Source organism: Macrotis lagotis, chromosome 5 (assembly GCF_037893015.1).
Source record: "Macrotis lagotis isolate mMagLag1 chromosome 5, bilby.v1.9.chrom.fasta, whole genome shotgun sequence".
Taxonomy (NCBI): Eukaryota; Metazoa; Chordata; class Mammalia; order Peramelemorphia; family Peramelidae; genus Macrotis; species Macrotis lagotis.
Window position 1 is genome coordinate 123,682,515 of NC_133662.1, and position 27,780 is coordinate 123,710,294.

The following is a 27,780-nucleotide window of genomic DNA, read 5'->3' on the forward strand; positions in this document are numbered from 1 at the left end:
TTCTCTCTCTCTCTCTCTCTCTCTCTCTCTCTCTCTCTCTCTCTCTCTCTCTCTCTCTCTCTCTCTCTCTCTCTCTCTCCACCACCACCACCACTCCCATCTCATCTCCCTCCATCTCTTAGAAAAGAATTTTCCACAAAACAGCATCCCAAAATCACCCCTGAGGGATCGCTGAAATCCCTTGGTAGTGAAAATGAAGGTGGAGTCCTTCCAGATTCTGTCTCACTTTTTAAACAATATCTTCTTTTTTCAACTAGAGTAAAATTCCAAGGGAGGCTAAGGATCAAAAAATCTAATGCTAAGAAGGTTGTTTCATGCCTTAACTGTGTGGGCTAAAAGCTTTTTCATTACAAATGATCAAACTCCTTCCAGCCCCAGTGTTTTAAGAGACACTATAATGAAATAAAAAACATTTAGCACATTTTAGAAGCAACTTAGATGTTCACTCTGATTTCCAAACTCAGAGCTTATTATATTCAGCTACAGGTTAATTAAATAAAATTGCAAAACTAAATGAAACTTGTTGCATATAGATATTGATTCTTGAAATTACCTGAAAGATCACTGTGTAATGATTACTTATTAATTGCTCATTGGAATATTAGTGCCTTGATAAACTGACTGAAGAAAAATTTGCCCTAAGTATGAGTAAAAACAAAACAAAACAAATTGAATTAATTTTAATCCTACTAATACTTCATCTTTTTGAGTTTTGTTGAATAAAATGATTATACAATGACAATATCAGAGTTCAGAGTTTCACATAAAGTCACATCAGTTACCTCTACAGACATCACATATCTTTATAGAAGTATTAACAAAATTTGAGGTAACTAGTCTTTCAGTTGTTGGCTAAACATGGATCACTGACACTCTGTGGTTATAAAAGTAATTTCTGGATAAGAAAGGAAAAATTTTAAAAAATCTGAGAAATTGAATTTTTTCTATTTCTTGACAAAATAAAATAACAGAATGTAAAAAAGTATTGTGAATTTAAACACAAACACACACAGAATTGGAAGGTATTAAAACCTTATAAAATATGGAATACAAATTAAAATCAAAAGATGAGTTGAAAATCTGTTATGTATAATTTATTTATAATGACGGAAAAAATTCTGCCTTCTTGCTCTCACATCCAACTCATACTGTAAAGCTGCAACAAATTTAAATGAGGTATCATGCATAATATAGTCTATGTTAAAAGAAGAAGAATTTCTCAGAGCTTTAATAATAAAGAACCAAAGAGTCATTCAATTTAATAAAGTTGTGTTTCCATGGGCTTCAATCAAGAATGGTCACATTTAAAAAAAAAAAGAATGGTCACATTTGAGCACAAGTTCTGTCATTATGGCTGTTGATATGTATTTCTTTTTTTTTAAATAACTCAAAAAATATATCTTCAGTCCACAAGTTCGATTAAAATGAAGCTGAAAAACTGGATCTGTAACCACTACAACTAAATTCTTATTTTTTTTTAGATTTTTTTTTGTCAAGGCAATGGGGTTAAGTGACTTGCCCAAGGTCACACAGCTAGGGAATTATTAAATGTCTGAAGCTGCATTTGAACTCAGGTCCTCCTGACTCCAAGGCCAGTGTACCACCTAGCTGCCCCCTACAACTAAATTCTTAAATAATGAAACCTTGAACAGAATGAGAAGGAAATAATTTTTAAGCATGGGATACAGGCAACAAAAAGCTAAATGAAAAATAGAGCAACTATTTTGATAAGTCAACATAATTTGGAAGAAACAATAGAATAACAAGAAAAATATTGTTCAATGTTTTCAAAGTGCTTACTAATGGAAAGTTCTTCTAGAACAGGGTTGGAGATCCTCCAGCCTATGTGGATGGTATTGATCTGGCTTGCTAAGGTAGGTAAGGACTTGAAATTCAATAACCTAGGAGCATTTTAGGGTTGAATTATTTAAATATTTGAGTAAATATAGTCTGCAGATGTTATAACTATCCCGTGACAGAAAAAGGTTCCCCACCTCTATTCTAGAAGACACTCAGCATTATTTTGTTTAGATATAAAGTGAAATTCCATGCATCATTTATATTTTTCTGATGTCATAAAAATTTTAAAATTAAAATTTCTCTAGGAGTTCACAATGAATGCTACATATGAATTATGAATTATAAGTTTTTTAAAATGTAAGTTTTATTCTAAAATTAATTCAAAAATTTAGCTAGTAAACATTATTCTTTGTATGGTGTTTAATCACCTGGCTAGATATGATTTTATGTGCATTTCAACTAAAATTCTTTTTAGATTTATTAGACAGTAAGTCTAGAATTGAAATAGATAAGACTTGATTTACTTTCAGAAGGCATGAGTCCAAGCTGCTTCCTGCTTTGGAAAAAAAGCAAAAAAAAAAACCCAACCCAACACACTAGAATTACACACAATGTAACTGAAAAAAATTCCAATTTGGAAATGTACAGAAAGGTGGTTACAAAGTGTGAGCAAAGGATGACATAAACAGACTTTGGGCTATCCTTAGTGGCAACCTGGTACCTTTGAATACTTTTTATTTTAAACCCCATAATATTAAAGAGTTTAAGTAAGGCTCCTAATTCAATATGTGGACCATTATAAAGGTTATGGTCGAGTTTTTTTTTTAAAAAGATGAAAATATATAGATGGTTTAAAAAGTTACATCTTTGGAAGTAATACCTACAGTGATGAGCTCATGGAACCATTGAAGTACTCAGAATTATCCTGGTGATGCAAGATGTGGATGAATCATGGAATACCACCATCTCAGAATAATAAAAATCCCAGGTGACCAAAAGGGTAATGGAAAAACATATAACAGGTTTAAGTAGAATGCAGTATATTATTACTTGTACACAGGATGTGTCATAAATGACATCATTAAGTATATGTATGACCATAAAGGGTGAAGCTGGTGATATAGTAAGGAGTTAACAGATGGCAAACCTGAGTTTTATACCGGTACCCATAAAATATGAGATCTCTTGGAAGGCATCCAGCAAGTTAGGTAGGTCATCTATGGAGATGTTTATGAAAAGATATGTACACAAATCACCACAGGATGAGAGTACAAGGATGGCTTGCAACTTGCACAAATGAAGTTCTGATGTTGGAGCATTAACTGGTATCATAGATTCATCAAAGCACTGAGATAGAGAGTTGTAATAAGTCTATGAGATTTCATTTTGTATGGTTTAACTAGCTTTATTTTAGGACAGACACCTGACTGGAAACATACCTAGCATTTTTTTTTTAAACTGCATTAATATTTACAGATGGTTTTTAAGTCTCATCTTTGAAACAATTAAAGAGATTCCACTTTCCCCCTAAGATTTTACTTTTCTTTTTGTGTAATTATTATTATTGTTATTATTATTTTAAAGTTCTTACTCTAGAGAAAAGAACACAGAATATTAGAACTGGGAAGTTATCTCTAGTCATTTCAAAACTATTCATTTTATAAAAAGACAAGACAGGTGAAGTGACTTAACCAAAGTCATTCTACTGAAAAGGAACACAACCTGAGTTCATGATTCCCATTTTTGCCCTCTAAACATTGCCATCCTTAATAATTTAAAATCTAATTTACACTTAATTAGTTAGAATATGGAGAACTTTAGAGATCTTGGGGAAGGAAAATGACATTAGAGTTTGAGAGATGAGGTAGATGTTGGCACAGAAGCCTAGAAATAAGCCTGTGAAGAATGATTAGAGAAAATGATACTGTTTAAAAGTGAATGAAAAGGTTTAGCAGCAACTATATTAATAATATCCTTCTTTCCCCTACCTCTTGGTACCAACTGATTTGAGACAATTTTAAAACTCTCTACAAGGAAGAAGATCCCAAGTTTAAATTAGTTTTTATCTCTAAGGAAATGCCTACATGGAAGAAGATCCCAAGTTTAAATTAGTTTTTATCTCTAAGGAAATGCTTCTAAGAAGTGTATCTGAAATATTTCTGGCCACTTGCTCATCAAAAGTAAATTTGGGCAGCTAGGTGGTACAGTAGATAGAGTGCAGGCCCTGAGTTCAAATTCAACCTCAAACACTTAATAATCGCTTAGCTGTATGACTTTGGGCAAGTCACTTAACCCTGTTGCCTTAAATAAGAAAAAAAGATAAATGTAAATGCAACATAACTCCATATTGTAGTTTATAGAAAATAAAACCAATGATGAAGAAAGAAGAATCAAATAAGAAGGGGATATTATATGATTAAAATTAAATTTACTTCAAGAACTGTATATGATGTTCACATGGTGTGAACAAATATGAATTTATGCACATACATACTTGCATGTAATAATTGGCTTTTAAGTGCTAATATTAGTGGTGGATACCATGTAGCCTTGAAGAGATAAAAATCTTTTTAAAAACTTAAAATGTATGAAAACTATTTTGCTTCCTATATTATAACTGAACATAGTAGTCATCCATATCACCAAAACAATGTATTGTTTTATGGAACAGTTTCTCTTCTTTCATATGCATATCAAGAAAAAATAGGGGGGAAAAGGATTCCTTTATTTCTAAAGTATTTCAGCAGAATATTTAAAATGATAGAATTGAGAATTTATCACATTTTCTGTAATTTTGACTTTAATAAGCTAACTAGAATGCAAGATAACAATTAGAATTTGTATGCTGCTATAAGGTTTTCAAAGCACTTTCTTGTTTGATTTTCACAACACCTTTGGATATAGATTCTATAACATTATTTCCATTAACAGATGAGGAACCTGAGGCTGAGAGAAGATATTGCCCAGAATTACTCAGCTAGTAAGTGTCAGACCTTGATAGTTCTTGATAGCAGATCCAACATGATGCACTATGAACCCAGCTGCCTATATAATGCTTAAAGGTTTCATTTCAAAGAATTTTGAATGAGCCTAAAAATTAGGCCACATTAAGTAAGTATATGTAATACTAATCTTATAGGAATAATGACTTTGAATAAAACCTATTTAGATTAAATCACATGAGAGCAGGGGATCAGACTGGTATATGGATTCCCAAGTGGTCTGAATATAAATTTTAAGGGGTCTCTGAACTAACCTCTAAATCTCCTTCAATTATGCCTTTTAAAATATTTTTTTCCATAATGGAATGGTTCATAGATTTTATAAGACAGCCAAAAAGGTTAAGAGAATATCTGAGAGTAAAGAGGTACAGTGGAAGGTGTGGCCCTGTTGATCATGGAGGATTTTGAATTCCAAAATGTAAGTATTGTACAAAGTACAACACTAAGGATACAACATTGTAAAAAATATATAGTTTACTATAATTATTTATAGATATTATTCTCAATAGAATTCATTAGATTGCCAAAGAAGTATATTACACAAAAAGTTAAGAAATTCTGTCTTAGATACTTATATAAAGTTCTATTATCTTATATTTTAATCTTAGTGACATCTAATTTCTTTATTGCACAAATATCATTTTTCAACAACTTAACTAACACACTGATACTGAAAAATTATGTTGTACTAATAGAACAAAAGTACTAAGGCATAATGAGAATTAATTCAAGAATAATTACGCATATAAGTCATGTAAGTGAATAATTTACATCATGGGTTGATGTAAGATAAAGTTGTCAGCTTTGCTTTTTTTTGCTAACATATGTCAGCAAAAATTTTCTCCTTGACACTCCTTTTCTTCTAGGATAAAAGAAAAAACACTTTTACTTAAAATAGAATTTTCTCACTTAAAAATTAATTAATTCATGACTTAAAAATAATTTATAATTTTAAAAACTTACTTTTTAATAAAAGAAGTTATAATTGTAGTTCATGTTTATAAATTTTATTTACTAAATCCTTTTTTCAAAGACAAATATCAAAATATCAAGTAAATCTGATAGAGACATGTGATATTGACATCCTTGAAGGTGAAGATTTCTATAGTATCTTGTCTAAGGGTCTCAAAACATCAAGTAGGATCCTTTTGGGATGAATGAATAATTTAGACCTTCCAGATGAGTGAGTACTAAAGAGATAGAGTCTATCTGAATGTAGGGATATTAACTTGAAGCCTGTGAACTTAAAATATAAATATATATATAAAACTATTATAACTGGTTTCCTTTGAAATTTTATTTTATGCATTTAAAACCGCGATTCTGAAGATAGGTTATAGGCTATCCAAAGAGTCTAGGAAATGAAAAAAAAAGTTAAAAATTCCTAGTATAGATGAAAATAACCAACTTTATTGTTTTTTTACTAACATTATGTATACTATTTTCTAGCTTTCTTGATCTACTTCTTAATAAGACCAATAATCTATAAATGCAAAGCCCATATTGTATAATTCATTAACCATAATACCAATAATGAACCATTTTAAAAGCCACTGACTTAGCAAACTGACACAAATATGAATTTCTTTCCAAGGATTTAAGCAGTGATCATGCTATCTCTGTAAAAACTGAATTTAAAATTCTCCTGCAGCACAACCAGAAAATTATATGTATATATCACTATGATTAGTATTTGAGACCAATCTGAAATAACTTAGAATCTACCTTCTGTAATTGTACAATGCCACCAAGGTAAAGGGTCAGAGGAGAAGAGATAAAATGAAGGTTTTTCTTAGACTGTTAGAGATGATAGCATTTTGAAATTTGGTTTATAATGTATGTATATATTTCCTGAGGCCTACTCTCCTAAACATGTACAGAGGAAGTACTAACCAGACCAAAGTGTAGTGGTAATAATTATTCTTCTCCACTCAAATTTAAAAACATGAAATTAACTGTCTGGGGTAATAAACAATTTCTGAATGGTTCAGATCTTGTTTTCACTATTCTCTAAAATTCAATTTCTCATTTCAGTACCCATTTTAGGGTTTTCCAATAACTTTAAAATAACCCTTCAGCTGTGCTGTTTCATTATGTACTTTCCTCTGGTGTCCCAGATGCTGACAGTTGCTATTAGGATTCTATTACTGTTTCACTTGTTTGTGGCTGACCGTTTATTATAGAGGGAATACATTGACAAGGACTTTTGAGAATTACAGACACGTGCATACACACTGTGAAGAACATATAAATATTCTTCACTCCAAAATCTATTATTCCTCAAGGCCAAGGCCAGCTTTATGTGTAGACTGAATAGGTACCTGCCTAAGTATTATAAGTTCAGGGGTTTTTGGAAGGTATTGGTGGGTCTCCTCTCAATATTTTTTCTACTATCTGCATTATGCCTGAAATTCCACCATTACTGATGCATTCTTTTCAGTTTTCAAGGACACCATGAAAATAAAAACACACTTAGGTGGATTATACATTAAACCCTTTTCATCTAATCCCAAGGGAAGAACTAAGGGAGGAGACACTAGAACCACGTAGAAGGACATGGAAAGGAAACAATGAAAGGGCTTTAAAGATAAACTTTAAAAATAAACTTAGGTCTGGATGATTAAGGTTTTCTAAAATAATATACTTTATAGAGTTAGGATGCCCTAAAGTTAATTTATTGACCTGAAACCTCTGAAAGAAGCAGCCCTAATGTATAAGATCTATCAAAATGTCACCTCTACAATTTATGGGAACTATCAGTTCTCTATTTTTATGCAATGGGGTCTAGGGTTTTCCATATATCTTTTTTTGTCCCTAGCATAATACCTGACAAACAAAATCAAAGAATCATAGACTTAACAGTTAGAAGGAACCTTAGAGTAGTTGGAAGTTGAGGAAAATGAGACAGAGAAGGGTTAAGTGGTTTGCCCAGTAATTCAGTAAATATCTGAAGCAGAATTTGTATTTATGCATTTCTGATTCCCAGTCCAGTATCTGTTATAATATATAATTATAATAATACCCATTATGCCAGATGGCTTTCAAGGCACTTAAAAATTCTTAAAAATTGAGTGATTTGTGTGGTTGGCTACCTGTATTAAATATTAGAATCATAGAAAGATACTCTATCATTTAAAATGGCTTTATTAAAGTTTTCATGCTTTTCTAAACAGCACTTTCACTTAAGTACCAAACTCTGATCACACCTAAAGTGTTTTTCTTGAAATTATTGTGATCAGTGTGTATGTCATTCTCTTGGTTCTATTTATTTCACTATATATCAGTTAGAAACATACCATGGTCTCAGGACCCCTTTAGATTCTTAAAAAAGTCAGAAGAGTGGCATTATTTTATATTGTTTTGCAAATCTCTGTATTAATACTCAAAAGAAGACATCTGGATTCTCATATCAATTTCTGTCTTCCATCTGTTGTGATGTTATTTCATTGAAATATATGAAGATAATATGGTGACACATGAATGTAATTGGAAAGGGGAGCAATATTTTAATAGGAAAATGGTATTTTAATATTAATTATAATTAGTATTATTATGAAAATAGTTTGGATGTTTTAGTCACATATTAAATGTCTCAGTCACACATTAAATGTTTCAGAGATCCACAGGAGATATCAAACCACTTTGAGAATTGAGTTGAAGTAAATCTTCCCAATTTTCTCTAAATTCCACAAATTCACAATTTCTAATGGCATAAAAACATTTTTATACCCCCCCCCCCCGCACACACACATACACACACCAAAATTTGTTCAGTTACTCCAAAATGGATGGGTTTTGTTTCCCATTTTTTCTTCTTTGTTTTCTAAAATGCTATTATGAATACTTTGGTGTGTATATATAACTTTTTCCCCTCTGTCTTTGACTTTAAGTTATATGCTCAATAATAGAAGGATGGGTAAAAAACGATGGCTAATTAATTTGTAAAGAAACTAGTTTCTAGAACAAGGGTATAAGACAAGGATAATTATATAGTAAAGAATGAATAAGAACTGCATAACCTAATATTCTAAAATTACATTTTGAATTAATCAAATGTAATCATAACCAGTTTTATGCAATTTTATGTTCATTCATCAAGGAAAGCAAAAGTTTAAGGAAATCATCTAAATATTTTTACAGTGTATTCACACCAAATCACACAATTTCTAGAGATGAGCATCACCAACATTAAATCCAGTTTCATTTTGTATCAGGGAAGTAAAAATACATTTCTGCTTAAATTATGGAAAAATGGTAGTTGATAAAGCCATTATAGTAATTGCATTGGTTGTGTTTATTAATTTGTCACAATTAAGTCAATAAGAGCTTTACTAATGTCCTGTTACTTGATTAGTTTTGAAAGTGATTATCTTAAGAACTCAACTTAATTGGAAGCCTCTCAATTTACAAGGTACATTAAATTCTCAGTAGCATCTTAAGATTATTCAGCATATGCAGGTCAATTACCAGTAATCACTGTTTTGTACAAATGTTCCATAAAAAAAATCTACAGTATGACACTGACAAAGAGGAAAAGGGAGTTTTAATTAATATCGCTAAACTCCAATTGACATTTTCAGGATAAAAGGGCATCTCTAACACTTTTACATATGAAGCCTTCCTGAAACTGGTACTGTTACTAAAAATTGAGCAAAGAGAAGCCAACAGCTCTCCACCTTACAGATGACGATAATTTGTCATGATTGCTAAAGCACCAAATTGTACTGCCTGTACTCATGCCCAGCTGCACATTAATTTCCAGATTAGTAAATTACAATTAATTCTCTTAGCATTGCTCTGTCACTTTTCTTCTAGTTAATAAAAGAGGCCATAATCAATCACTGTTAATTCCATTTTCCAGAAAAATCTACGATAGATGTTATTTCCAAATATGAATCATCACCATCTGGGTATTCATTTACACACTGACAAAAGTGATAGCCTTTTTGGCATTGATTGTGATATAAATGAAGTTTGTATTACTGTTTCATATCCATTTTGTGATTCTAATGTTCTATGAGGCAGGGAGACTACAAGTTATATTCATAATAAGGTAACTTAAGAGGGGTTAATTATTATTTAGTCACCTATTGTAATATCTTTAGGCACTTTGTTAAGCTTCATTAATAAATTTTTATGTAATAAATATTTGAAAAATTTGATACATATTTGTAACTTTTTACCTTTTATGGTAATTCTTCTCAATGGTAATAAAACTCTAAACAGATAACACTTGGACTCTACTGTGGTAAAAAGACATTGCTACAACTCATAGCATTCAATGTCATCTTTTTTTTCTTATTTAATATTTCATTTTTTCCAATTACGTGTAAAAACAATTTTAACATGTTTCTCATATTTTTGAATTCCAAATTTTCTTCCCCTCAATGAGAAAGTAAGCAACTTGATACATGTTATAACATGTATCAGGCATAATACATTCCATGTAGGCTATTCTTTCAGAAAAAAATAAACAAAAAATTGAAGAAAAATAAAGAAATACTTTCAGGCTCTACCAGTTCTTTCTCTGGAGCTGGTTAGCAACCTTCATCATACATCCTATAGAATTGTCTTAGGTCACTGTATTGCTGAGGATAGCTAAATTAGGAGCTCATCATACAATATTATTATTATTATCACTATGTACAATATTCTCCTGGTTCTGCTCATTTCATTTTGCATCTGTTCATTTAAGCCTTTCCATGTTTTTCTGATAGTATTCTACTCATTGTTCAGTCATTCCCCGAACTGATGAACCCCTCAAGTTTCAATTCTTTGCCATTACTAAAAGTTGTTTATATATTATTTTGCACACAGTTTTGGATAAATATTTTCCTTTTTTTTTCTTTGGGATACAGACCTAGTAATGGTATTGCTTGATCAAAGGGTATGACACTTTATCACACACTGACAAAAGTGATGGACATAGTTCTAAAGTTCTTTTATATTACTATCAATGCCAAAAAGGTCATCACTTTTTCAGTGTATGAAAGAATACCCAGATGATGGTGATTCATATTTGGAAATAATATCTATTGTAGATTTTTCTGCAAAATGGAATTAACAGTGATTGATTATGGCCTCTTTTGTTAACTAGAAGAAAACTGACAGAGCAATGCTAAGAGAATTAATTGTAATTTACTAATCATTTTGGAATGGTTAAATTATTATACAACTTCACTAGAACTTAGTGTCTTAATTTTCCCACATCCTCAAATTTGTCATTTTCCTTTATTGCCCTTTAAGCCAATCTAATAAGTGTGGGGTGGTACCTCAGAGATGTTTTAATTTGCATTTTTCTACCAATTGTGATTTAGAGCATTTTTTTCATATGACTATAGATAGCTTTAATTTGTTGGAAAATTGCCTATTCATATCCTTTGACCATTTATCAATTAAGAAATGGCTCTTATTTCTATAAATCTGATAGTTTTCTATGTCTGAGAAGTGAAGTCTTTATCAGAGGATTTTGATTGCAATTTTTTTCACAGTTAATAATTAGCAACTATATATTTCCCTGTGTTTACCCTACTTTCCCTGTCATTTTATCCTGGTTGTTCTCAAAAGTATTTTGCTTCTGACTTTTACCTTCTCCAAACTACATTTCCTTCCATCAGTTCCCCCCCCTCCCCTCTTGTTGTCTCCTTTCCTTCCTATTTTCTAGTTTGTTAAGATAGATTCTTAAATTTGACTAAGTCTGAACCACTTGAATCAACTGAAATGAGAGTAAGGTTCATATGCTCCCCTCCTACTTCTCCCATTTCTCTCCACTATAAAATTTCTCTCCAGTCTCTTGATATCAGATAATTTGTCTTATTCTACTTCTACCTTTTCCCTTCTCCCAATGCATTCTTCTTTCTCATCCTTTAATTTTTTTTAGGTAATCATACTATTCAATTCAACTCACACCTCTCTCTATGTATACTGACTATATAATTCTATATTCCTTCTGCCTCCTTTAATAAATATATTTTTCCCATGGAGGAATATAAACAGTTTAACTTTATCATATTCCTTATGATTTCTCTTTTCTGTTTACTTTTCTATGTTTCTTTTGCATATTATACTTGAAAGTCAAATTTTTTTAAACACTTCTGGCTTTTTTCAGCAAGGATATTTGGAAATGTCCCCTATGTTACTGAAAATCAATTTTTTTTTCTGCTTGAAGGATATCACTCAGTTTTGTAGAGTAGTTATTCTTGTGGTACTAGATCTTTTGCCCTTCATAATATCACATTCCAAGTCCTCCTATCCTTTAATGTAGAGGCTGCTTCATCTTCTGTTATCCTGACTGATCCCCTTACCATCTGTGGAAACTCAGTTGCCCAGGTCTGGAAACTCAGTTGCCCAGTATCTGCTCCTGGTTTGCTGTGGTCCAGCTGTTCTGGACTACATTCTTCTCTCAACCTAGTTCAACAGACCTTTCCTGCAAACCTAAATTGTCTTGGACAAGAAAATTGTTTCACTCCATCTTTTTGTGGGTTGTCACTCTAAAATTTGTTTAGAGTCATTATTTAAAGATATTTGAAGGAGTTTGGGGGAGAGCTCTGGTGTGTCCCTGCCTTTACTTTGCCATCTTGACCAGTCAGTGAGTTTTGTCTCAATGCCATCTTTTATCTTCTTTTTGATACCAACTTCCTGGTTTTAGCACTGAAATCACATTTATTCGTTTGGTAGGAATCACTTACTGGGCTCAAATTCCTGTGTAAAAGTCAGATAAATATTCATGTTTCTTGGGAAACTGTTGGGAAAGGGGGAAAAAAGAGGTAGAAATCATACAAATATTAAATAGACAAATACTTATGGTCAATTAGTTCTTTTTGTCCAACTTTGCATTTGAAAATAAAATGTCTAAGCTATATAGTTCATCCAGAAATGTTTGATTATTTGGACATTTAAACCAATTGATGGGTCAATGTAAGTCCATTCATTTCATGCACCAAAGTATGGTCGGACATGTATTCACTGATGAAAAGTGGAGTTTGCAAAGATGATTGCTGGCACATTAAAAGACTGTGGAAGCCAAGTCTCAGAAAAGACAACTGTCACTGCTGATCCATGAGGCTGCTGAAGTGTATGCTTTGACTTCTTCCAAGTCTGAGTTCTACATATAGAATAAATTGAGTATTGAGTCAAACTGCCAAAATCCATTAGTTGTTCAAAGCTATAATATGATCTAGATTTAAAATAAAAGCTTGAATTCTTTTTCTCTTAAAAACCTGAGAAGAAATCTTCCCTAAGATCTTGTTCAAGGGCAAGTTAAACTACATCATTTTGGAAGGGCTCTTTCATCTTTCAAATTCTACATATCTAAGTGGAAATTTCATAAATAGGAAAAAACCACAACTCTCTATTCCAATTCTCTTTGGGACAAAGTATACCACCCGCTACACTTGGATTATTTGGGGGGCTAGACAGAATACAATTCAATAATTAGTAAAGGATTTCCATTTACTAAACTTTTAACTATTCCTAAGGGACTCAAATAGAGTCTGATATAACAAAATACAAAAATGGAATTAGCTAAACTAGAAATTGCTCCTTGTTTACACGTTATTGTAACTTAAGACAATGTACATTATGCCTTAGAAAAGGCATGTTTAATAAACATTCTTCAACTGTGAATGGAAAATTAAGAGACAAATAAGTCTGCCATTCACTTTCCTAAACTTACCCAGGTGGAGAAGAGGGTGGGGGTGCTGCTAGGCAATTATGACTTGTGAACATCTAGTCCTGTTGGGTAGATATGGTTTTTTTCCACCTACCTCTGTGACTTAGACTATACTAACAAGCAGCAGAGTGGAAACATTCCAGATTCCTTTAACTGCCTCAAAGTCCAAAATTTCCATAACACGTGATTGATTGTAAAGCTTCCTTTGTTGGGAGTTGCTTTTTCCTAAGACTTCAAGAAAGGAGGCTGTAAAGTAAAGTTTAAGTGCACTCCTGTCTACTATCCTTATTGGCCTACTTATAACAATTAAGTCCCTTTAGTACATTCCAGTTACTATGTCTGACACTGACTGTGATCCAAAGCTTCTTGAGGGGATTAAATGATCTCAAATTATGCCTCATTTCCCTCCTATTACTCCAGTGGGAGTGATAACCACCACCTTTCTTTGTTTCTTCCTTTGCTATGTCTTCAGGTATGTGACCAGGTCATCAGTTCCTAACAATGAAGCCATTGTGACTGAAACCCTAGGAAGTGTTTCATTTAAAAGGCTCTCCAGTATAAGAGTTACAATGAAGTGTTCATTAAAAATACACCTGTTTCCCTCTGCATTGAAATGAGCTTCAATTAGTTTCCCTTCTTTTATAGGATAAAAATAAAAGTTAGAGAAAATAAAACACCCAAGAAGTCATAAAATTTTAGAGCGTAATTAATGGTTGAAATTACTTGTTTTTCAAAAGCAGTAGCAGACTATTTAGTTAAAAATAAGTGGAAACTTGGGGTAATTATTTGAACATCAATAGCATTAGATCCTTGACAAAAGTGATTTAGGATTAGGTATACTAGGATAAACAGAATTACAGTGACGTGGATGTGTGTGTGTGTGTGTGTGTGTAACTGTCTGCTTTTCTGTGCAATGAGGAGTGGTAGAAGTGAATAAGCATTGGTGGGTTCAGTTAATTTCTAATAGAATTAATGCTCCATCCTTTACATGAAAGTTTTTCCCTATAATTAAAGGCTAAGAGATCATCTTTGCAAAAGGAAATATTTTCAATGGCAGCCTAAAAGAAGAAAGCTTCCTAACAACTAAATCTCAAATCCAAAGAAAGCAGAATGCACATTTGGTATAGAGAACCATAGGGATTATGGCAGGTGGTAGGTTCCCTGGGAAATTGAGGTAATTGTCTATCCAATTAAACAGTTTGTAAGGAATAATGATTTGCTCTGAGTTCAAGAATATATAGGCCAAAGTTCTGCTTTTGAAAAAAAGGTAAGACTTTGATGTCTTTCTTTAGGCTGAAACCCCCTAATCTTACTAACAGTAATATTATATTCTTGTAAAATGAACTTTAAGAAACTCCATGAAATGGATTTAAATTAATATTAATCCTGGAATTCTGAGCACAGAATCCATATATTATTATGAATAATTTTTGCTGTTCATCCTTTTTTTTTAGGTTTTTGCAAGGCAAATGGGGTCAAGTGACCTGCCCAAGGCCACACAGCTAGGTAATTATTAAGTGTCTGAGACCAGATTTGAACCCAGGTACTCCTGACTTCAGGGCCGGTGCTTTACCCACTATGCCACCTAGCTGCCCCTCATCCTTCATTTTTGAAGAGGACCAATGTCACCACAAGGTGATATCCTGAATTGAGAGTGAATTGAATTCAAGTGAGAAAGAATTGCACAAAGCTGTTAATCTCACTCTCTCTTCCAGAATCACTGAAGTCCACAGACAAGACAAAAGTCAGAATGACCAGTGAGGGATTCAGGATGCAGTGGATGATCTTGGAGTCTTCAGTGTCTGCACCTGTTTTAACTGTCTCCGTGGCTGTTACATTGTTTATATTGGCCCATTCTCCTGGGGAAAGTCTTATATATTTGCACTAGACAGAGCTGTTGTGTCTAGCACAAACTTATCAATGGGTTTGAGGCTGTCAGTTACCCTCAACTTGGTGTTACCTGTCTGCTGAGATGATTTAATGGGGTGTAGATAATATAGCTCCTTGGAATCACCAATGAGAATTGAGTGAAGGTAAACACCAAAAGTGGATGAAAAGGACTTAGCAAGTCCTCATATGAATAATTATTACAACAGTTAAGAAACATGCTGTGGTGGACAGAAAACTGGCATCAGAATCAAGAAGATTTGAGTTCACACCTTGTCATATGCTGATGATATGATTCTGGGCAAAATCACTTAACCTAAGGTTACTCTAGGCAACTCTCTTAATGTTTAGCTAGGAGTTTCTTAATCCAGGAAGTTCCCAGTAGCAACTAAAATTCCATTAGAAAGCCAGTCTCTTCACTGCCCCCTCCCAACATTAACAAAAAAACAATATCAGTTCATATTGACATAGTTCTTCATAGTTTCAGAAGTGGCTACCTCAGAATATCCCCTCTAGTAGGTACTAGTTCAATTTAATTCAAATCAAAGTTCCTTTGAATAAAATCTCATTCATTCCACAGATGAATAGACCTAAATCTAAATGAACCAGGATCTGAATGCAAGTATAATAGCAGGAATAGAGAAAAATAGGCAGTGTCATTTTTTATATTGTAAAATTTTATTTTTTGATTTAAGTTAAAAAATAGCATTAATATATTTTGAAAGTTTAGGAATTTTTAAAAGGATTGTGGTTGGATGCAATTCATGTTTTTGGGGGGGCTCAGTTTCCTCATTTATACAATAGGGATGCTATTCTTTCCTAGAGAAGTCAACTTCAATCTAATAAGTGATAACTCAATGCCAGTAGAACAGTGAGAAATTCAAGAAACTTTCTTAAAATTTCTTTAACTGAACTATTCCCCTAGGAAAAAAATCTTCCTTGAAGAAAAATGCCAGCTATACAACAGCTCCACTTAAATCCCCATTTCATTTAAAATAAAGCCCTTTGCACTTTAATTACAATCAGAACCATAATGTCCTGAGTAGAATTATATTTAATGACATAGTTTAAACTTTGTTGGATGATTAGGGTAGCCAGTAAATAAAGTTACTTTTAAAAGTGGGAGATTAAAACCCAGCTGAAGAGTTGTGCATAATTCAACAGCCTTGCAGACTAGCCAGTGTTTGAAATGGAAATGAGTCATTTACTAGCAAGTTCCATGAGCTGGACCAACAGGCAGCAAATATCAGAAAACTATTCAGCAAACTTAATAGAGCCACCAGGCATCTGTCAGTTCAGAATAATCCATAAAGAGAAACAAAAGATAGAGTGTTGTATTGCAAAACCCAACCTATTTATCAAGAAAAGACAGAGTAATAATTAGGAGAGCCCAAACAGTATGCTGTATGATACACATGAATAATGGGAAAGTTAACTATAGTATTTTAAATTGAGGACCCACTTTGGGAAAATCAAAGCCTAATAAGTCTACTCTATCTAGGCTTGAATTATATCAGGAAATAGGGAAATGATGAAATACTTAATTCACAACTCAGGAGGGTGATTTTTCTTCTCCAGGAAAGGGGGAAAAGCCATATTGGCCTCTCATTGATAGCAATAATAAGATCAAACCTCAAATTTTGGCATTTTCACATTTTCAAAGAAAATATGTTCTATTGAAAATGAATCTATTAGCAAGTCACTGACTTTTTAAAATTAAAAACATTTTTATATGTTTATTATTCATCTTATGAGCAGTCTTATGAGTAAGTTTCATGAATAATGAGAATCATTCTAGCCATGTACTGTGATGACTTGTCTGTCATGCTCCACATTATCTGATCAAGTCACTAGTGAATTGTAAACTATTAATAATGCCAGGCCTAGGCACAATAATCTATTACAGATACAGACATAAAACTAACAGAATATGCTTTCAAAAATAGATTTGGAGATGGGAGTTCCCAATATGGTCTATGGTATCACTTATGCTCCTTTGTATGTCATTCAATCAAATTCAATAACATTCATAAGGGCAAACCCTGTACATAGAAAGACAAAAACCAGAGACTCATAATTCTACTAGGGAAAAACAAGAGGTGCACAGAGAAGTACAATGTGGGAAGAGAATACTAACTACTGAAGAGATAAAAAAAGTCAAAATTAGGAAAGGCTGCATGGAAATGCAGGCAACAGAACTGAGTCTAGAGGTACGATTAAGGCATTTAAGAGGGAAGATGAAGGAACAGATGAAGTTGGTGAAGAATGAAGTAATATTGATTGGAAAAGGAAGTAGTTCAGTTTGACTGGAACAGAAAATTCTTATTTTTTTAGCATAAAAATTATTTGACATATTTATTTTTATGCCACCTTCATTTCTATCCTTTCTCTCTTCTAACATCAAACAAATAATTCCTTGGAACAAAGACTTGAAAAAAGAAAGAAAATCAGTATTTCAGCAAAATCAACCAGTATATCAACAAGTTATGACAATAAATGAGTTAGACAGGAAAACTTCAAAGAACCCTTTCAATTCTAAATCTTTACCCCTAAATAATATGGTAATATATATCATTTTCAACTTTTCTACACAGTGTAGAACTGAAAATTCTTTCATTAAGTCTGGCAGAGTAGGATGGAGCCACATCATCTTCATGTTGTACAAATATTGAGATTCAATTTATATTTGAGTCCAGATACCTAACTCTCCATAATTTAGGAATAAAGTCTCTTTCCCAATTATATCACAGGCATCACTTCCAATTTAATTCAACAAGCATTTATTAAGTATTTGCTATGTATAAGAAATGGCCCCCTAGGTAGTACTAGTCCTATAGTCAAGAAGACCTGAGTTTAAATCTGATCACAGCTACTTACTAGTTGTCTTGACACTGGTCAAGTCTCTTGACACTGGTCAAGTCTCTTGACACTGGTCAAGTCACTTGACCCTGGTTTGCCTAAGTTTCTTCATCTGTAAAAATGAGCTAAAGAAGAAAAAGACAAACTACTCCAGTATATTTACCAAAAAAAACCCCAACCCAACAACAAAAAAACAAAACCCAAAACCCAAATGAGGTCATGAAGAATTGGACGTGACTGCAATAATTAAACAACAATCTTTAAGAAACTTTTCAATAGGGGCCTGGTGTATAAAGTCAAAAACCAAGCAAACAAATTATTCACTGAACTCAAGCAGTTTATAAACTATTTATGAATATAAACACACACACAAATATAAAACATACATAGAGAAAATTTTTCTACAGGGGAGAAGAGAACACTAACAACTGAAAGTAGAAAGGAGAAGGGAGCTAGGTCTAGAAGTGGAAATATATATATAAAAGTACATTTCAGGCAAAAAGGCACCTTTTAAATATGAGGCAAGAAATAGCTAAACAATTTAGATGTCACTGCAATGGTTCAGGTCAAGAGATGATAAAATTTTGAACCAGAGTAATTAAACTATCATTGGAGAAAAGAATGTGTACTAGTGATTTTTAGAGTAGATCTTGCTAAGATCTGGTGATGATTGGGGGATAGGAAAGGGTGGAGTATGTCTCAGGTTGCACACCTGACTGATAAGAAGAATGAAAATGACCTTCAATATAAATAGGGAAGTTGGCAGGTTGGAAGAGGTTCACAGAAAAGATAAAAGAGTTCCATTTTAGATATAATGAATTTGAGATGTCTAGGGTATTTTCAACTGGAGGTGACTAGAGATTAGCAATGCAGGAGGGTATATAAGTCATCTAAATATAGATAACCAAATCCACAGAGACTTTTACAAGTAATGTTCCTCTGACAAGGGGAATCATACTTTAACTGTGGGAGACACTATTATCTAAATTTTTTGAAGCATATTTTATCTTATATTGCTATTTATTTTATCTTTGATGATGGGCAATGTGGTACAATAGAAAATTGGCATAGAATTCTTCTAGTTTTTAGTTTTGACTATGCCATTATATAGTCATATAGCATTGGAAGAAACACCATCTGGGCCTCAGTTTGCTAATCTATAAAATGAAGCAAGTTGAACTGTTGTTTATGCATATAATACAAAGGTTAAAAAGTGTTTCCCTCACAATAAACTAGTGATTTTTACCTTCCCAACTATAGGTTCCTTAAAGGTAGGGCCTGTATCTTATGCCATATTCATTTGACCAATATTAATGAAATATTTACTTTGCAAGTCTCTGTAATAGAGACTGATACAAGGAAAAATGACTGATCAATTAAATTAATTAAATTAATTTTAAATTTTATTTTAAAAATGGCTGATTAATTCATATTATTTAGGGGGATGGATTTAGAGTTGAAGTTTTCCTGTCTAACCAACTCATTTTAAAGGTGAGGAAACTGAAGCCTAAGGAAATTCAGTGATTCATCCAATGTCACACAGGTATTTAAGTAGCAGAAGTGATATTCGAGTTTAGAGCCCCTGACTCCACCATTTCCTTCGACTTCATGGTCATTGCCCAATCTCAGAACATTATCATCATTTTTTTGGACAATTACCAGTAGCATCCTAATTGATCTCCCTGCCTCCAGAATCTCCAATCCTTCACATATCTGCCAAAACAATCTTACTAAAATACAAGTCTGACATAATCCTAAACATTTCCCAGATCAGAATCCTTCATGGATTTTCCATTTTCTCTAGGTCAAAATACCCTTAGTATGGCTTTTAAAGAGCCTAAAGTGTGGTTTTAACCTACCCTCAGGTTTATTTTACATTACTACCTTTACAAAACAGGAATATGTTTTACTCCTCACTATTCAATCTCTTTTGTTTTCTTCTTTTGAAAGCTTCCCCTGGTGATTGTGGTGGCATTTAAAAAAAAACAAAAAAAATGGCTTAAATCCTGTCTCCCACACTACTTATGTAACTTTGAACAAATCAATTTAATCTCTCTGAATTTAAGATTTCTCATATGCAAAGTGCGTTTTTCTCATATATAAAGAACCACCAACCTCACAGGAGTTTCATGGGAAAAGAACTTTATGAACCTTTAAGTGCCCAATTTAAAGTAAATGAAGTTGAAAAAAATGAACTTTGAGGTCCTTTCCAGCTAGCTCCAAATCTGTTTCTATTTTTAGCAGCAGATACTGCATGCCAACCCTCCTAGATTCTCTAGATTATGAAATTGCAATCATTTTTAATGGATTTTACTATTAAGAATAGACATAGAGTTGTCATAAACATAAACCACTATTATTCCTGTTCTAGTATCAGAAATCTAGTATTCGATTAAATCTTTGCATTCCTTGGGAAGTTAAACTGTGCCAACCATAGACACTGCATTCAGCATTCATTTTCCTAACTTGTCTTTTTTGTAAGAGGAGTATTCTTATTTATCACATTCTTTAAGAAGATCAATCAGTTTCATGACCTGAAGTAGAGTACTTGAGATATGAGCATCTTAGTGGCTGAGGGGGAAAGGAGTTTTGGTACATGTAAATTAAAATTAAATTCACCATTGACTGCTAAATGATTTAGATGCCATGGTATTTAGGTAAACAGGAGCAGAAAAAAGATGGAAAATTCCTTAAAATTATTAACAGCTACCACCTGAGTTCTCCCAAATTCCCCTTCAAATCACTTTTAAAAAACACCTCCATTTGAATTCTAGAGTGACAGAAGCAACAAAAGGATAGAGTGAAATAATTTTCTAGTCTAAGATGACTCAAGAAGTTGGTAGGAAAGATCTATCTCAATGGGTTTGGGGTGGGGGAGTTGGACCTGGAAAACCCCATCAAGTCAATAGCAGTCATTGACTGGGGGCAATTGCATCAGCTTCAGGAGCTCTCAGTTCACAGATGTAAGGGGGTCAGAAAACTGATCAGTTCAGGGGACCCTTTGCTGGCACTTGTGTAGGACCCTATTATATTGCCCATATACAGTCTGGGTCACAGTCCCAGGATAAAGAGGAATGCTAGTGTACCCCTTGCAATTGAAAGGAAATCATTGTCTACAGGGCAATAGGGGTTTTACATCTCACATCCAAGGCAGAAAGGAGCACTAACACTTGTGACTGCAGGAAGAGTAGGAACTCAAGTCACAATTCCAATTTTGTTCTTTTTAACTAAAGTACTTATCATTTCAGAGAAGCAGGGACTCTGATCACAGATTTAGGGTGGAGAACAGTACTTGTACTTGCTCACAGACCAGCAAAGGTCAAGGGAACAGTGTCCATACCTTTCCTTAGATTATACCCCATGAAAGAACTGAATTTACAGACTCCTTAGAACTAGTTCTGAAAACAGCATAAAAAACCTGAAGATTAGAACAGTGTTCTTTCAACCTTGCCAGCAGAGCCAAACTTTAATGTACAGTTAAAAGCCAAGAAATAGGCTATAAAATGAGCCAACAACAACAAAAGAACTTGATCATACAAAGTTACTATAGTGATAGGGATGATTAAAACACAAATTCAAAAGAAAACAAAGTCAAAATTTCTACTCTAAAACCTCAAAGAAAAATGTGAGTTGGAGATAGATCTGCCTCTCTCCATCAAAAAAAAATTTCTGGAAGAGCCCAAAAAGATTTTAAAAATCAAATAAGAAAGGTAGAGGAAAAACAGAAAATGAATGATACAAGAAAATTATGAAAAGAGAGTCCACAGCTTTACTAGTAAAGGAGACATAAAAATACTGAAATAACATCTTAAAAACCAGGATTGGCCAAATGGTAAAATAGGTACAAAAATATCTACTGAAAAGAATTCTTTTTTTTAAAAAAAAAGTAGAATTAACCAAATTGGAAAACAAGAAGTTAAAAAGTTGACTGAAAAAAAGTCTTCCTACTAGAACTTGGCAAGTGAAAGTTAAAGATCACTCAAGATATCCAGAAACAATAAAACAAAGTCAATAGAACAAAAAAAATAGAAAAAAATGTGAAATCTCATTGGAAAGTCATTTGATCTGGAAAACAGTTTGAGGAGAAATAATTTAAGAATTACTGAATTACCTGAAAGCGATGTTCTAAAGAAGATAATTTTGAGAAACTTTCAAGGAAAATTGCTCTGATATTACAGAACCAGAGGATAAAATAGAAATTAAAAGAATCCACCAATCAATTCCTGAGATTCCAAAATGAAAAATTCCAGGAAAATTCCAGCCAAATTCCAGAGTTCCCAGGTCAAGGGACCAGAAAGAAACAATTCAAATATTGTCACTGTCAAGATCACACAAGATTTAGGAGATTCCCAGGCAGAGGAGCTAGGATTACAACCAGGAATAATCTATCTAGAAAAACTGGGTATAATCCAGAGGAAAAAAAAAACCTGACATCTAATGAAATAGAGGACTTTCAGTTTATTCCTAAATAAAACAACCAGACCAGAATAGAAAATTTGATTTTCAAATGCAATATTGAAGAGAAGCATAAAGAGGTAAATAGGAAAAGGAAACTGTAAGGGATTCAATACAGTCAAATAGTTTACATTCTTATATGAGAAGATAATACCTGAAACTCCTAAGTATTTTATCATTATCAGGGCAATTTAAAAAAATAGGCAAGAAGAAATGAGCGTGAATTGACTATAGTGGGATGGTAATTTAAAAAAATAAAATTAAGGATTGAGAAAGAGGGATGCACTGGGAGAAGGGGGAGGGTAGAGATAGAATGAGAAAATTATGTCACATGAAAGGAAGAGGTTTTACAGTGGAGAGGAACGTGAAAAAGTGAAGAGCAATGTTTGAACCTTACTTTCATTGGAATTGGCTCAAAGTAAAAATAACAGAACACTGAGATATAGAGAACTCTATCTTGGATGAAGAGTGATGACAGAAAGGAGGCAGACTGTGTGCTCAGAAGCAAAACAGACATTTGAAGAGGGACATGTTTAAATGGGGGAGCTAAATAGCATAGAGGAAAGACAGAGTTGGTAATCATAACTTTGAAAAATAGTTTGTAATCATAACTTTGAATATGAATAAGATGAACTCACCCATAAAATGGAAGTAGATAGCTGAATGGATTAAAGCAAAAATATGACAATATAAGAAACCCAACTGAAGCAGAAGACACACACAGAGTAAAGCTAAGGGGCTGGAGCAGAATTTATTATGCTTCAGTTGAAGTTAAAAATAACAGCTGTCAGATGTAACCCAGAGCACTACTTCTATAGGCAGCCAGATGGTCATATAATTTTACCCATTTTAATTTGAAAATTTAATTGAGATTCTCACAATAAGGCTTATTAATCTTCAACTCCAAATATTAAAATATAATATTTCTATATGAAAAATAGTTTTTATATTAAGTTGTACATAAAAGCATAAAAATGAGATTTCAAATATACTTGATGTGATTGAAAGCAAAGATAAAAGCTCTGATGTCTTACCTTTGTTCCAAGATCAGATGACAATGACTACTACCCGTGTGTTTCTCTAATGCTTTCCCCCTCTTACACAGAAATGACTTCAACACAAGTTCATAAAACTTCAGATTATTTTAATGTACTTGCTTTGCCAATTTCTTGACCTTTTAGAAGCAACAACATTTAGAGTCACAAAATCTTAGATATAAAATGAATTAGAGACAATCTAATCCACTTAGGGTTTGGGAACTTTAAAAACTTTATTTTTTGTGTGAATGTCCATCAATTGGGGTATGGCTGAACAAATTGTGGTATATGTAAACAAGTGGGATGGGAATTCAGAGAAACCTGGAAAGACTTGCATGAACTGATGCTGAGCAAGTTGAGCAGAACCAGAAAAACATGGTTATGCCCTAGGTGCAACATGGGGGTGATGATCAATCTTATTGGACTTGCTCATTCTATCAATGCAATAATCAGACAATTTTAGAGCACCTGTGTCAGAGACTACCATCTGTACCCAGAGAAAGAACTGGAGTTTAAACAAAGACCAAAGTCTATTACCTTCATTTTTTTAAAATAAAAAAGTGTCTTATGTACTACATAATTTTTCTACCTCTAAATTTTTTTTCTCCTCAAGGATATGATTTGTCTCCCAACACATTCAATTTTGATCAATATACAGCATGAAAACAATGTAAAGATTAATAGACAGTTTTCTGTGGGGGGATAGGGAAGGAAGGGAGGGTAGAGGAAAGATTGCAAAATCCAAGACCTTACAGAAAATTATGGGTAGAAACTACTATTGTATATAATTGGAAAACAAAATATTAATTTCAAAAATGTGGAAAAAAATTTGTATTTCAATGTAATTGATTTTCTTTGTAATCCTATGTTTTTATACATTTAAAACTTCCTTTTAAAGTTTTTTTAGAACAATTTAATGTTCCTTAAGCCTTTTCCAAAATTTGAGGAGAAGCCCCTTGGAAAGAGGTGTATATAAGTAAAAAAATTCTTTTATAGTTCAAGAGGAATCATACCTTATGACCTTGAAACTCTTGTCTGGTTTAGTTCTGTCTTACCTCCCCTCTTCTTGAAGTAGCTGGTATGACTGATCTCTTTTAATGATTAAACAAAGGAAGTTCCTTTGTTCAAATAGGAATGAGGGGGATGATAACATAGGTAAGAAATAAGGATTTGGCTAATCAACAATTTATGGAATGTTAAACTCAGATGGAATTTTAATGTATCATTTTCTAATTCAAGATTTTAATAAATGCTACTGAAAATCTTGAACAGAGTCACATAGGAGGGCATGGGGAACTATGCTATGTTGGATCTTTCTAATCCAGAAACAGCTTGGATTAATGATACAATCAATTTATGAAAGACTAGAGTCAAAACTCAGAGTAGGACATTAGGCTTAATATTTTTTTCTTCAACAGCATTATTTTCCTAAAGGGTCCTTAGATTATACCAGACTTCTAAAAGAGTCCATGCCACAAAAATTTAAGAACCCTTCCCTAGCATCTCTAATTGCCAATAAGGAAATTAGGGCCTAAAAAGTTTTTTTTTAAAAGAAAAAGATCTAAAATGTTACAGTTAAATAAGGGAAGAACTGACACCAGAATCTAGGTCTCTTCATATCCTTTCGATGTTTTCTCCCCTTTCAATTTTTCTTTCAATTTCAACCTTTTCTTTGATTTTCAGAATTTCTATTTTGGTTCTTAGAGATTTTCAAATTGAAATTTTTATAACTTTTTAAAAAAATTCTTACCCAATTAATTTATCTGCTATTTCTATTTTATTAATGTAAACATTTAGAGATATAAATTCTCCCCCTGAGAATGGCTTTGGCTGAATCCCACAAATTTTCCTATGCTGTCCTATTGTCATCATTGTCTTTAATGAAATTATTTATTTTATCTATGATTTATTCTTTGATCTTCTCATTCTTTAGGATTAGATTATTTAGTTTCCAATTAAATTTTAACCTATGCTTCAAATAGATCAAATACTGAAAATTCAAATAGGTCAAATACTGAAAATAATTTTATTGCAATATGATCTGAAAAATGTTGGTTTACTACTTCTCCTTACCTCCCCCATTCACCTGAAGTAACTGGTACCATCTTTCTTCTTTAAGGATTAATGTATCAATGAAAGAAAGGAAGTTCCTTTGTTTGACTAGGAGGGAGGGAAATGATTTCATCTTTTTTTTTTTTTTTTTTGGTATTTGTGAGGTTTCTGTCTACCATATGTCCAATTTTGTGAAGGTGCCATGTACAGCTGAGAAAACATAAAATTCTATTCATTTCTTTAACTTTTTGTTTATTTTATGGTTAAATTCTTTCAAGTTTATCTGCATCTCTTCCCTTCAAAGTAAGTATATACAAGAATAAATCATAAATGCCTAGAAGCTAGGTGAGCATTATAATTTTGTGTGGTCATCATGAAGTTTTGGGACTGTTCCATACAAAAAAAGTTTGGAAACATGGAAGTTAAATATTATATATTTCTATGAAAAAGCAAGAGATCTGAAGAAGTCTTTTTTTTAAAGTGAGGGTGGTTATTTGAAGAGGTCAATAGATAATCTAGATAATGAAATAGAGCCTCTTTCATGATTACATAGTGTAATCTCTGAGCATAGTTACAAATAGCTTTCTAGAATGACTGGCCAATTCAGTAATTCCAGCTGTAATAACAGTACATTAGTGTTCTTATTTTCCTGTAGCTTATTTAATAAGTGTAAATTTTCCCCCTTTCTATCTTTGCCAATCTGGAACCTCAAAATTTTTATATTTGTATTTCTCTAATAGTGATTGGAATATTTTTTCCATGTTTAAAATATTCTTTGAAGTTCAATTTAATGCTATAAATTCAGATTTAGTATTGAAAGGGGCCATCTAATCTAACTTTTTTCATTTTACAGATGAGGATCTGAATCCTAGTGAGATTAAGTGACATGACTTTAAGAGCATACAAGTGATAAATAATAGAGAGAAATAGAATTCCAAAAGCAGTGCTCCTTCTATTCTACCATGTGGCCTCTCAGAACCCCCTCCCTGGAAATGGAGAGAGGCTACAGATAAACTCTTCAAGCTAGGATAGCAGACATCTCAGGACTTCTCCTCTCAAGAGAATAACTCCTGAAACATCATATTATAAAACTCACCTCAATTAAAGTAATTCAATTGCATGGATCATGAAGTCAGTATTAAGGTAACAGTATATTATAACTTTCAAGTTAGCAAATATTTATGATAATAGATTAAAACAATGGATATGTGAAAATGGACTATCTGAAGGAAAAGTTAATTAACTCATAATATCCTTTATATGTCAAGAAAACCGGATACTTGCATGAAAGATTTAGGAAGAAACATGTTCTGAAGAAATCAATTTAAAGTCTAGTCAATTTAAAAATTTTTGATAAGATGCTTTTAAATTGCCAATGCTGTGTACATGTCCATTCATATATATCCTTTTTCACAAGTAGAATTGCTCTCCCTTAGAGTGAAGGGATAGAGACAGAAAAATTCTATCAATTCAAGAATCTTCAGTTTTGGAGGTTTTTTCATGAGCTTGAGAACTGATCCTTTCTCCTAAGTAGCAGACTGGATAGTCTTAAGGGAACCTTCCACCATGTAAACAGCTCCAAGATTGATGCCCATCTATTGGCAAAAAATGCTTCATTGTGTAAAACAATTGGGTATGCAGCTTAAATTCATTACAAAATGTTCTAGATCCCCTGAGAAGCACTTAATAGGTACTGAACCCTTTCTGTTGAGCAAAATAATGACAATATGATCTTTCTCTGTAAATACAGAAATAATACCCCTGACCTAATGTTCATAGGGCACATACTTAAAATTGGTTTTCTTATAGTGCTTGAAAAACAATGACCTCTATTTCCTGATCTTAATTGTGACCAATGGCAAATATTTGTGAAATGGCTAAGCAGAATAGCAAAGCTAATCAGCCCTTATTAGGTTAGAGTACTAACTCCAAAACTTTATCTAAATGAATTAATCTGTCCCAAACTTAATAATAACTCATCCCCCTATTAATGTGACTACATAAATTAATAATTTTA

General features: G+C 32.7%; 1 protein-coding gene and 1 long non-coding RNA gene across 4 annotated transcripts in view; both read right to left on the reverse strand.

Moving 5' to 3' along the window:
* LOC141487875 (uncharacterized) lies at nucleotides 1–27,775 on the reverse strand. Its single transcript, XR_012468534.1, has 2 exons — nucleotides 13,477–27,775; nucleotides 1–12,906 (listed from the first exon to the last, which is right to left on the reverse strand). It is a non-coding gene; the product is annotated as an uncharacterized LOC141487875 (long non-coding RNA).
* MAN1A1 (mannosidase alpha class 1A member 1) overlaps nucleotides 1–27,780 on the reverse strand; it is a 197,024-nt gene that overhangs the window by 54,942 nt on the left and 114,302 nt on the right. The window lies entirely within an intron of this gene.